This window comes from Amblyomma americanum, chromosome 2 (genome assembly GCF_052857255.1).
Source record: "Amblyomma americanum isolate KBUSLIRL-KWMA chromosome 2, ASM5285725v1, whole genome shotgun sequence".
NCBI lineage: Eukaryota > Metazoa > Arthropoda > Arachnida > Ixodida > Ixodidae > Amblyomma > Amblyomma americanum.
The window spans coordinates 171,771,894-171,783,626 of record NC_135498.1 but is presented as its reverse complement, the minus strand read 5'-3'; positions in this window follow the sequence as shown (position 1 = coordinate 171,783,626).

The window sequence follows — 11,733 nt, the reverse complement described above, 5'->3', positions numbered from 1 at the left end:
ATTAATTACACTTCACATTATTCTACACACAATGCACGCATTGCTCGCTTCTCTCTCAACCGGTCCCAATGAAACAGACTTGGTAGCACTATCTGCAAAGCGTTGCCCTGGAATTTTAGTGTGAGTATTTTGAAACATCACTACGAGAGGCTCTGATAACAGATAGGTGGCACGATAAGCGCACGTGCAATAAACAGACATACAGCGGTGAAATTACATCCAAGCATATTTACTGAAAAATGCTATCAACTGTTATCTACACAGATTTCCTGGGTCTTGATAGCGCCTTTCTTTCTATAAAACTCCGCAGAGGCTTTCTAATTAATTACCTCCGTGGCCCATTTGTTCATTGTGTTACCTGGAAAACCAAAACAATTTGGTTCTGTTTCGCTTACTGATGCAATGGAACGTGCGGAATGGCTGGACAACTGGGATGGGCACTGGAGCAGCACACAGCAGCGGTGGCGCGTAATCATCGTTTGGTTGAACTGGCGTATGTACAATGTTGCAGGTGTTGTGATGACGTCAGTGGATTTGATACTCTCGATGGCCGTCATCCAAGTCTTGCTGTCACCCCGAGCGAGGAGAGCAAAGTGAGCCTTTCTACGTACAAACGTTAGCGCAAAACAAGAGGCATTTACAAGAAAGGTGGACAGGAAAGCGCGTTGTCCTGCACACCTTTCTTGTGAATTCCTCTTATTTTGCGCTAAGGTTTGTACGTATAACTATGCACCTACAAGCCCAGCAGCAAGTGCGACTACTAAAGGGAGCCGTGCTCAATGGATCGTGGCGTACTTGGTACACCCGCTCCTCCAGCTCGGTGGCATCTTCACTCGGCAGCCGCTTGCAATCGACCCAGCGTAAGGAGGGCTTTATGCCTGCCCAAATGCTTGCCACTCTGCAACTGGAACTGCCCATTTTGCACATCGACAGTGTTTCTGGGTCCTAGACACGGTCTGCGGCAATTATGAGCAACCGGGAGTACCTTTGCGGCTCGGGACCCTCCACCCAGGAGCGACAGCATTTGGCATCGGATTCACCGCGATAACTGCGACGAATTGCTTCGCATGCTCTGTAGCTGCGTTGGAACTGCGCCGCCAGCAGCGACATTACCGCGTACGCAAGACTTGCAAGCAAGCTTGCCGCAATCGGACAGTTTGTTACCTGGACAACTGAGAGGAAATTGTTTTCAAAACTGTTCTTCAAGATGCGCTTCCAGAACAGGATACAGACGTGCGATCAGCACCTGCATTGTTCGGCAACAAACATAGCGCTGCTTCGAACGAAGGCAGATCTTGTTTAGTGGCGCTAGCCCTTGGTGCAACAGTGAAACTAGAAATTGTCAGTTACTTTTAGCGCACGAATGGATCTACGACTATGCGCACACATGGTGCATCTTCATGTGGACAAGCGGCTTTTCAAAGCCGGGCATTTGTCTTCAGTAAAACAGAAAAACTTTCCTGCATTAGCTTAAATAGAAACCCTTAAAGCTCGAACTGCCGTCAGACCTTCGACGCACAAAATGAGAGCTGACTACTCTACCCTCGTGCTATTGCTATGCCTGCTCGTGCGATCCCTACGGTTGCAGCTGACGAAATACCACGTTGGGATGATAGGAATTCTCCGCTTAGGTGTGAAACAACAGTGACGGTGCCCCATGTACTACTGAAGCATTGTGAGTCTAGCAAAACGGAGCGGCCACTCTCATCGCGGAAGCATCGCTTTCGCCGCTGGCCTGCTTATTACTTAGCATTGTGAAACCTAATTGCTCTAGCTGGGGGAGCATAGAGGATGCTAGCATCCCAGCGTGGAAGCTTTTGAGATGCGTTTAGGTGCAAATCTTGTGGGCTTTGTTCTAAGCTAGATAACAGAACAAGGCAAAGTTATTTTCAGGAAAACATCTTAGAGAGGTGTTCTCAACAAAACTCTATGGCATTTAAAATGAAACTTTTGCGGTAAACTATGTGATAGAAAAAACGCTAATCTTGCTTCCTTAATTAGCCCAATATGCAATTTAAAAATTTGTTGTAGTCTATATGACTGCCTACAATTCTCGAGTAGTCGAATCGTCGTAGAATGATCACATTAAAAATTGCACTAGTATGGAAAACGAGGATATAGAACATGGGATGCACCTGAAGCTGACAAGGAAGCTGTTGCTTATGATGTCGTGTCACTTACACCTGCTTATGGAACGTCACAAACAGGCACACGTGTCGTTGTCTTCGTCTTCTACGCTGGTTCTGAGTTTAACATGATGAATTTTTTGCATTGTTCGTTGAGTGCGTTGTCCTTTCAAATAACTTGGCACAAGTTGGCTCACACCGCATGTATGCAACTATATAAGAAAGTTGTTCGCGGCAGTTGATACGCCTCCGGACGATCTATGCGCAGTTTTTTTTTTCATTTCCGCCTTTTCTCTCTCTCTTACGACCTCCGAAGAAGAATAAATTTGCGCTTATTTCGTGTCAAGTGCAATTGCCTGCATTAATCATCGATAATACGATCTTGCAGGAATGTCAGCAGGCGTATGGGCGCTTCTGGAGGCATCCATCTTGTTGCTGTTGTCATCGTGACATGTTCTTGACATGTAACTTCTTTATTCTTTGCACGGCTTTCGAACTGCCGAGGCAAGCCCTTCTGGCCGCTCTTGCATCATTCAAGGCGACCTCAGCTCTGTTAGTTGGCTGCCAGATGCATAAAAGCAAATAAACCTGGCTCTTGACCGTCACTAGGAATTTATATCACTGCCCACCTTAATCACGGACGGTACTGGTTTACTTAATGTAACGAATGTCGATATTTATTTAGTAATAAGCCTGTGCGGCACCTCCAGATTATAAAGACAAATGTCTACTACTTGTGAAAAAACAATAAATGACCGCCATCAATACAATTGAACCACTGGTAAGGGATTAATCGACACATTGCAGTGGTTACCGTCCATTATCTTTGCTGAGTTTTTCTTCACCTTCGTGCTTATATTTATTCGTTCGCGCATATTAAAAAATTTTGAATCTGGATAGTATATGACGCATTTACCAGTCGGCTTCGTATCGTAATCCCAACTGGTGGCCGCTTCGAGGTGAATGTAATATTCCGAAATGCAATCACAGCCATTTTTTTGTCTGGCCGCCGTGGTGGCTCACTGGTTATGGCGCTCGGCTGCTGACCCGAAAGGCGCGGTTTCAATCCCAACCGCGGCGGTCGAATTTCGATGGAGGCGAAAATGTAGAGGAACGTGTACGGTGCGATATCAGTGCAAGTTAAAGAACTCCAGGTGGTCGAAATTTCCGGATACCATCACTACTGCGTCCCTAATATCATGAGTCGGTTTGAGACGTTAAACCTGCAGATACCATTTTTATTCTTTCTGACGGCCAAAGTTTTGTAAGCTTTCGGAAAGGGCACGCTGTCTGAATAAAAAAAAAGCCGTCACATTTACCGCCTCCTTAGTGCAGTCACAGGTGCGAAGTTAAGCAACATCTACTACCTATATAAAGTAGGAACATTAAGTGCTTTTACCAACATTTGCTACGTACTTAAAAAAAGCACTTAAGGCGTGCGAGAGGTTAGTCATTTTGGGATCACAGCCATTCGTTCTTTTCAGGGCAACATACACAGAAATTAACTTTTAGTTCCACAGAAGGGAATACAACTCCTTGCCAGAACAAGCCGTTAGAAATATTACATCGGAACCTGATTTAAGGGGTAATTTGGGGCGAAATACGTACGGCCATCTTTAATGATATATATGACAAGATTGGAAAGCGAGGTGACAAAATGTAAATGCACCAAGGTTAGAACTGACGTGCTTTCGACTTGATACCGAGTGTGGACATCACTGAGCCACTTTAGTTGTTTTCTTAATACTGTCAATGTCATACAATATGTGTCATGAAACTGTCTGTCGCACTATGATGAAAGTGGACTAGATAAAACGCTTTGTCTTCAAAAATTCAATGTAAGAAAACCAGTGAGGTGCAAGATCCTCAGGTTTGATTATTTAAAATATCTTCCGGTTGCCTCTTTAGGGTATTCTAACTGAGGTGATTGAGAATGATTGCGAAGCGCTGCTATCCGCTCCTTCATATGCTAGGGAAGTCTAAAACAGTTCAAAAAGACGATGTGTGTCAAACAGACAATTTTTAATATTTCTTGGGAGAACGTCCCCTCCCCCTCCTCACAAATGAATGAAACTGCTTTCCAGAAGTCAAGCAGACTTATTGAATCATTTCATCCTTTTGCACAGAAAAAAGTTGACTGCACGCGGCGCGACTAACTCCTTTTCTTATGAACACCTGATTCAAAGCAAACGTTTTGCTTGCAGAAAACATCAGCATTGTGTTAACGCTTTTTAAAACATCCTTTCTGAATCTGGAGTGTACGTGGCTCCTGTAGAATTTAGGAAGACGGTGAATGACGAGGACGTTTTTAACGTTCTTTTTTGGAGTCAGGCGACGAAGATAATTACTGAAAAAAAGTTTACAAAATTGTAAGATTGTACAATTTCTTTCAAATTTTCAAGAACAGCTCCTTGAATATCGTTGACCTACTGACAGTTATATGAGAAATACCTTTGTCTTATCCTAAACTAATAATAGCCCGTAAAACAAGGTATTGGTATCTGTAAAATGCTGAAGATGGTTAACTAAGTAACGTCACAGCAGGAAAGAGAAATAAACAAACGGGGATATAACACCGGGACTCCCACTCACGACATTTACACAGGAAATACAGCACGGATACCACAAAGCCACCTCTCAAGACAAAGCAAGACGAGAAATTATAGCCCTAAAAAAATGAAAAGCAGACGTCGCTGAGGTATAAAGCTCGCTTTTTTATAAAAGCTATTGCTCTTGGCCGGAACCGTGCTGATGATACATTATTACACTTTTGGAACATGCACATGGAATGGATGCGATAGCATTTCTAGCTGCAGTAGAAGTGCCTAGCCTTGTGCGGTCAACACCTGGTACCTTACAAAAAAAAGGATTAGAATGTTCTTTACTCAGTAAGTTCACGAGGTCCGTAAAATTCCTTCCCTCTCCTAATGTACAAGTCAAGCTTTGGTGCACTCAATGCTACCTGATTTACAATACACATGAACTGCTGAGTGATATTTGATTACTTTAATTTGAGTATACAGCTCTTCCGTCAATCGTTAACGCCCGGAAAGGAGAAAACATGTCCTTTTTTAAGGCGAACGACCATGACATCACTTATTCAAAGTGCCCACGAAAGAAACGTCATTCGGTGGCTGCGCCTACTCAGGCTGGTGTCAAGATCTCCAACCGTTTTGTTGCTCGGTCGACAGACACAGATGCGGATTATTCTGAAAAACCGCCAGCATCTTTGCCTTCACCCTCTAGTATCCGCCCTTCCTATGCCTCTGTTTTGAAGCCAGGTTCCCGTGCCCAGCGAAAAAAAGATGAATTTCCTCCGATAACCTTCTCTCTTCCTGATGAGATCTCTGTCATCGATGACGCGATCGCCAACGTTCGCCAAGAATTTGGTCAGCTTTGCCGACGTCGCTCTCTCTTACTACAATGTTCGCATATACCACCAGTTCAACCTTTTCACCAAATGCCTCCTTTATTTAGTGTGCATAATCGCTCAGGCTGAAAATTTGAACAATCCGAGGAATCTGTAACTACAGCTTCAACGTGATTCCTGGTAATCCTGCTGCAGCAACTCCCTTAGATGACTGCATCCGTTTTGCAAACGAACTGCTACTAACGCTACTTCCAATGACAGAATGAACCTGTCGGGGTCATTCTAATAAGCTCTCTTAATTGAAACTGCTTATTGAAGAAGGTGAACTCAATGCCTTGTCTTTCCTCCTGCTGGAGCATAATGCCATCCTTCCTCTCTCTGGTTTTTGTGCATATCACTATCAATACCCGACCGCCATAGTCGTCTTGCTCCTGGTAAAGCAGCTTTATATTTTCATTGTTCTACACCACGTTCTCCCGTGGAACTATCGCGTTGGTGCGCTACCCATCAAGAAGTAATTGCCACTATCATTAAGCCGCAGCGCACTCCGGTATTATTGGTCTCTTTTTATGGTCGGACCCAAACCTCTTTAGTCAACTTTGGATGGCTTACACATCTGCACACCACTTATCCAGGTGTACCGATACTAGTTCGTGGAGATTTTAATGGGCCACATACAGTCTGGGGATAGACTCATAACTCTGAATGTGGAGATCAGATTTACGACACGTTTTTTGGCCAGTCGTTTACATTTCAGAAGAAGCCCTTTAATTATACCCGCCCGCGTGCTCCTCCATCTACTCCGGACCTCACGTGGTGGCTGGGTCCAGGCAATCCTCACTAGTCTTGCGAAGCAGACATCTGGGGCAGTGACCACTCCCCCATTCTAATGGACTTTGCTTTAAGTAAATTACGTAAAATTCGCCTCAAGATCCGCGTCGATTACGGCGAGTCACTTAAGCATGGTGGCCTTGTTTCAATAACTCCTGCCTCAGCTTTTTCTACATTCATGCTTGTCTTGACTCAGAACACAATTTCTTCCACTGTCAACGAAGACCAACCAAATCCCTACTTTCACCTGCTTAATCTCTGGGCGAGGCGCAAGCAGCTGGGCGTATACGTCACTCAGCATCCTCCAGATCAGAATGCACGAACGGAACTTCATAGAGTCGCCGCTAAAGCCCGTCGGTATTCTAAACGCCTTCTGCACAAGCGCTGGACAGAGTGGCGTTCCCAACTCAACGCTCCTGTCGGCAATCTCCACTTGTGGCGTGTATTTTATTCCATGGAACGCAAGCCATCCGTCAAAGACTATGCGAGAGTATTCGCCTTGCCCTTCGTTTTTCTCCAGATGAATTCGCTTCGCAATCTGCCCTCCAGTTCCTTTCGAATTGCGACTGCTCACCTACCCCTGTACCAGTCAGTCCCAAACAAGAGGCAGAGGATAAGATCACATGCCCGTTCACCATATCCTGAGCTTATAGCTGCCATTGAAGACATCCGTCCTAACACTGCACCTACTCATGACGGTGTACATTGTGCCCTATTCCGAAATCTGGACGGTAAAGCATTGCCTTCACTTCTCATAATTTTCTACAAAACTGGGACATCCAGTGAAATGCCACCCGATTGGAAACATTCAGTGGTAGTTCCGATACCAAAGCCCGGAAAATCACCCACAACTCTTGGGGCCCCACGACCGATTTCTCTTATTCACCAATTTGTAATCTGCATGAAAAACTGCTTGCTACTCGACTGTCCTGATGTCTCGACCTTCATCAAAAATATTCGTCTGCCCATATTGCTTTCCGACCAAGATACGGAGCTGAGGATGGTCTTGGGCGCTATTCCAACGACGTGATACGTCACCCACTTCACAGCCATCTCGTTCGCGCAGTCTTAGCAACCAATATCATCAAGGCTTACGACGAAAACATTCTCCACGAAGCCACTCTCAACACTATATGTCATCTCTTGGCATGCCCTTGCAGCTATGTCGAGCAATTCAAGCTTTTTTTTCACACCGGACATTTCCTATTCGCGTTAATGGCAAATCCACAGGCCGCTTCAGCCGCCGCGGTGGCTCAGTGGTCATGGCGCTCGGCGGCTGACCCGAGAGACGCGGGTTCAATCCCGGCCGCGGCGGTTGAATTTCGATGGAGGCGAAATTCTAGAGGCCCGTGTACTGTACGATGTCAGTGCACGTTAATGAACCCCAGGTGGTCTAAAATTACGGAGCCCTTCACTACGGTGTCCCTCATAGCGTGAGTTGCTTTAGGACGTTAAACCCCCATAATCCAAACCAAATTAAACAGAGGCCGCTTCATTTCTAATCGTGGAGTACCGCAGGACTCAGTTTTAGCCCCAACTCTCTTTAACATCGCATTCATTTTCTGATACACAGCCTCGCCACACTTCCTAATGTTTAATTTCTAGCATATGCAGACGACATTACTCTCTGGTCCACAAACCGCTCAGCTCAGGTGCAGCAAGATTCCGTGCAAAATAACCTCAATCTTCTGCAAAACTTTCTGGCCAACACTGGCCTCTCCTTCAACCTCTCCAAATCCTGCTATCTCCATGTGGGCGATAAAGCTGACCGCCATATTTTCAAAGCCACTATGTTCGTGCTCACTATTGACAATGCACCAGTTCCTGAAGTGGAACATACAAATGTTTTGGGCCTGCACGTTCATGCTTCAGGGAAAGAACGCACGGCATTGATGTCAGCTATGCGCAAGAGTGCTATAAACACACTTGGCCTCATCCGCAGAATAGCCAATCGCTCTGGAGGTGCCCGCTCGGATACAGCTCGTCGACTTGTTCGCGCTGTCTTTCAACCTCAGCTCATATACCTGGTTTATTTTTAACAACTTACGAAACGACGGTGGTCTACACTTGAATCACTAAACCACGAAGACATGCGAGTCATTACTGGGCTACCCCGAGTAACCCCTCTTTGTCTGCGGCAGGAGTATGCGCAGCTCAACACACTGGAAAATTTAATTAGTCAGCGACATACTAGTAGAGCACGGAAAGTGTCTCTTCGTCCGATGCTCGAGCCTCAACCACCTCCATGGCACTACTGTCACATTACATCAATCAAGACTGCTCGTCATAAGAAGTCGGAGTTCTCCTCTCCGCCGTTAACACCAGCTTTTTCTACGCAATATAATGGCTGTATCTTTTACACAGATGTCGCCATAACCCCAACGGGGGGATCAACTGCTTTTATAAGCCCTACACACCCCCAACTCTAAAGCCGCCAAACCTACTCTACTGAAACTTCATCATCTCTTCCCGTGGAGCTGCAAGCAATTTTAAATGCCATAGCAGCTTTGCATGACGACTCTCCCTGGAGTAGCATGCCGGGCCGAGAACCAGGCAAACTTCTGTTTTTCGATTAAAGCCCTGAAGTATCTAAAGAAAGCCCGTGGTACCCTTCGGGTTTCTCGGGCCATACATACTGCTTGTCAATCTTACCCGGAGCCTATACACATCCACTGGGTTCAAGCTCGCCCAGATGTCGATAGCATCGCATCTGGCATGATGTCTCGTTTAACGGACGTTCCACAAGCTCCCTTTGCACCTTTGCCCCCAGAACCACTTCTGACACATCCAACAAGTTCAGCATCCCTCAGGCAGCGTACACGTGCCCTTATTCGCCCGTGTACCTCCACCTCCCCTCTCCCCTCAGGCAGCGTAAACGTGCTCTTATTCCCCCGTGTACCTACCCCTTCCCTCCAACCTATCACGGGTGGATGAGGTCTCTCTGAGCCGGCTGCGGGTAGGAGTGGTCCTTACGCCTGCAGTTCGCCACCAGTGGCAAAGTGATAAGATTCCTGCGCCGAAAAAATGCCCCCACTGCGAAGCACCCGCTTCTGACACCACTGTCCCCCACCTACTGCGGACATGCCCAGGAACTTCGATGGTGCGCGCTCGCGTTCTTCAAGAGGCAGACCCGTCTTCAAACAATGACTCCAATTTCCTCTTCTGGCTAACCAAAAACATTTACTCCCGAAGATTATGTGACTTTTTACGCATTACCAGTCTTCATGCCTTCTTGTAACGTATTATAGCGTTCTTTAATCACACCACGTTTTATGCTGTGTGCCACATTTAGCATCACAAGAAATAAATAAATAGATATGTAAATAAATATACAGAACGTGAATTTATAACGCTTTACCCACATGGGGCATGGTAAAAGGTAGCTTTGCGTCCAATGTTTCTTCAAGAGAAGTCGTGTATTTTTATATAACTAATCTCACTGATTGGTCAGATGTTTTTAGATGAATCCCCCAAGGTGGAGTCTTAGACACTGGATTCTTAGAGATAACCAAATTGGTGTCCGCACAAGAATTTGGAGTAATGCGACCACCCACACACATGAGACGCAGCGGCTTCTCGTTGCTCCGCAAAATGTTTGTTCAAGACCATTCAAAATATGGCTTCTAAGGAAATTAAGATCATTTATTAAAATTTTGTGGCAAAAGCGCACATTTTGGAACAGTAAAGCTTAGTTGCTTCTTTCAGCGACTACAAATAGTCCAATGACAGTGATTTCTATTGTTTAGTGCATTGTTTGTCTATCGAAACAGAAAAATTCTAAAACTGACATTTTCTAAGCACCCTTATCCAATCTATAAGCCACCGCGTCTACACGTGCGTTCAGGACTTGCAGTAGCTCAGTAGTCTAATGCTGCTAAAACTCAGAGTGAAATAGGGCGCTGTGAGTGAAATTTCGTTACATCCGTATGTAGTTTTATTAATCCATTAAGAATGCTGGTATTATTTGCCTCTCCTGCACCACGTGCTGCACATCAAGTGATGTATACCGCAGTCTCGATTCCCTGATACCCCTTTTTTGTGCGCGGTTAATAGCGCCCTAGTGATTCTATCTGAACCCAAACTTTTGAATGACGACACTACGCAAGGCATATATACATCGCGCGCTTTCGGCAAAGATTTAACGTGGAGTTTTAACAGCGATGTCCGCATCTCATCAAGTATTACGGGTATGGTCTGATAAGGACAATTGTCGTTGTGTCGCGGTGTTGCGCCTCAAAGACTTCCGGAATTCAATATTATGAAAAACGGTCGATTAGGCAGACATATAGTTTGTTCTCTAACGTTTACAGAGGATGTTAAGCCAAAAAAGAAAGCTTCGTTTGACGCAGCAGGTGTAGCAGCTGCAATCTCAGTTCCGGTGGAATTATCGTACGATACATGGCGGCTGGTCTCGTCCCTCGCTTCGCGGAGCGCAAGTCTTTGCAGTAGATATAGGCGACGGCTGAAGCTTTTTCTGCTGGCTTCTTTAGCGGTGATGGACTCGCACCTGTGCAAGCCTCTTCCAAAATCAGTGGCTGAGCTGGAAAGGATGTCGCGTGAGGTGTGGAGCGATTTAAGGCAAGTTTTCCCGCAGAGCGAGGCCATCAATACGGTACGAGGTGATCTGCCAGTTTTAGCAATTCCCTTTCGTGATGTCTGTCCACTGTCCGTCATGAAGGAAACACCTCCGAGCATGCCGCCGAGAAGCCGTCTATAACGCGGTCAGTTCGGTTTCAAGCTCGTCCACACAAGCAGCAGTTCAGGCTGGTATGAGTCAGCGGGGAGTCTTGTTCGCGGCAGCGTGAATAGAGACGTCGCATTCACTAGGCACAACGTTTTGGCAAACATCTCTGAATAATTGCAGGTCAACAGCGCGAGCTCGCCATCTTGAAACTACGTCACATCTTGTTCTGACCAGATCGTCATACCAGCTTTAAGCATGTTCAGAGCAGTGGAAAGTGCGCTCCTGGCAAAAATACAGCAGAAACATATGACGCTCAAGGCACTTCACTGCACGCTTTTGCAATAACGACCACTTAGCGACAATAATGATGAGTGCATCAGTTATAATATCTTTGCAATGTCGACAGAGGGTCCTCTTCTGACACTTTGCGCTGCTGCTTTGTCGAGTTCGTAAAGTCCAAGGATAAAAACGAGCGCTAGACCACGAAACAGTATGATCGAAGTAACCATATTTCCGCTGCACATGTGCAGTAGAAGTCTTTGGAGCGAGACGAATGTTTTTGTACCCAGACACGCAACATTATTCATACTTATTACGAAAATACTGCCTACGCAGTAGGCTCCCCTGGCTTCCCTCGCAATGAGGGCCAAATAAAAAAAATATTATTATAAAAGGAATAAATAGAACGGCAGTATCAGTGTTCTGCAATTAGCGGCTTTGAC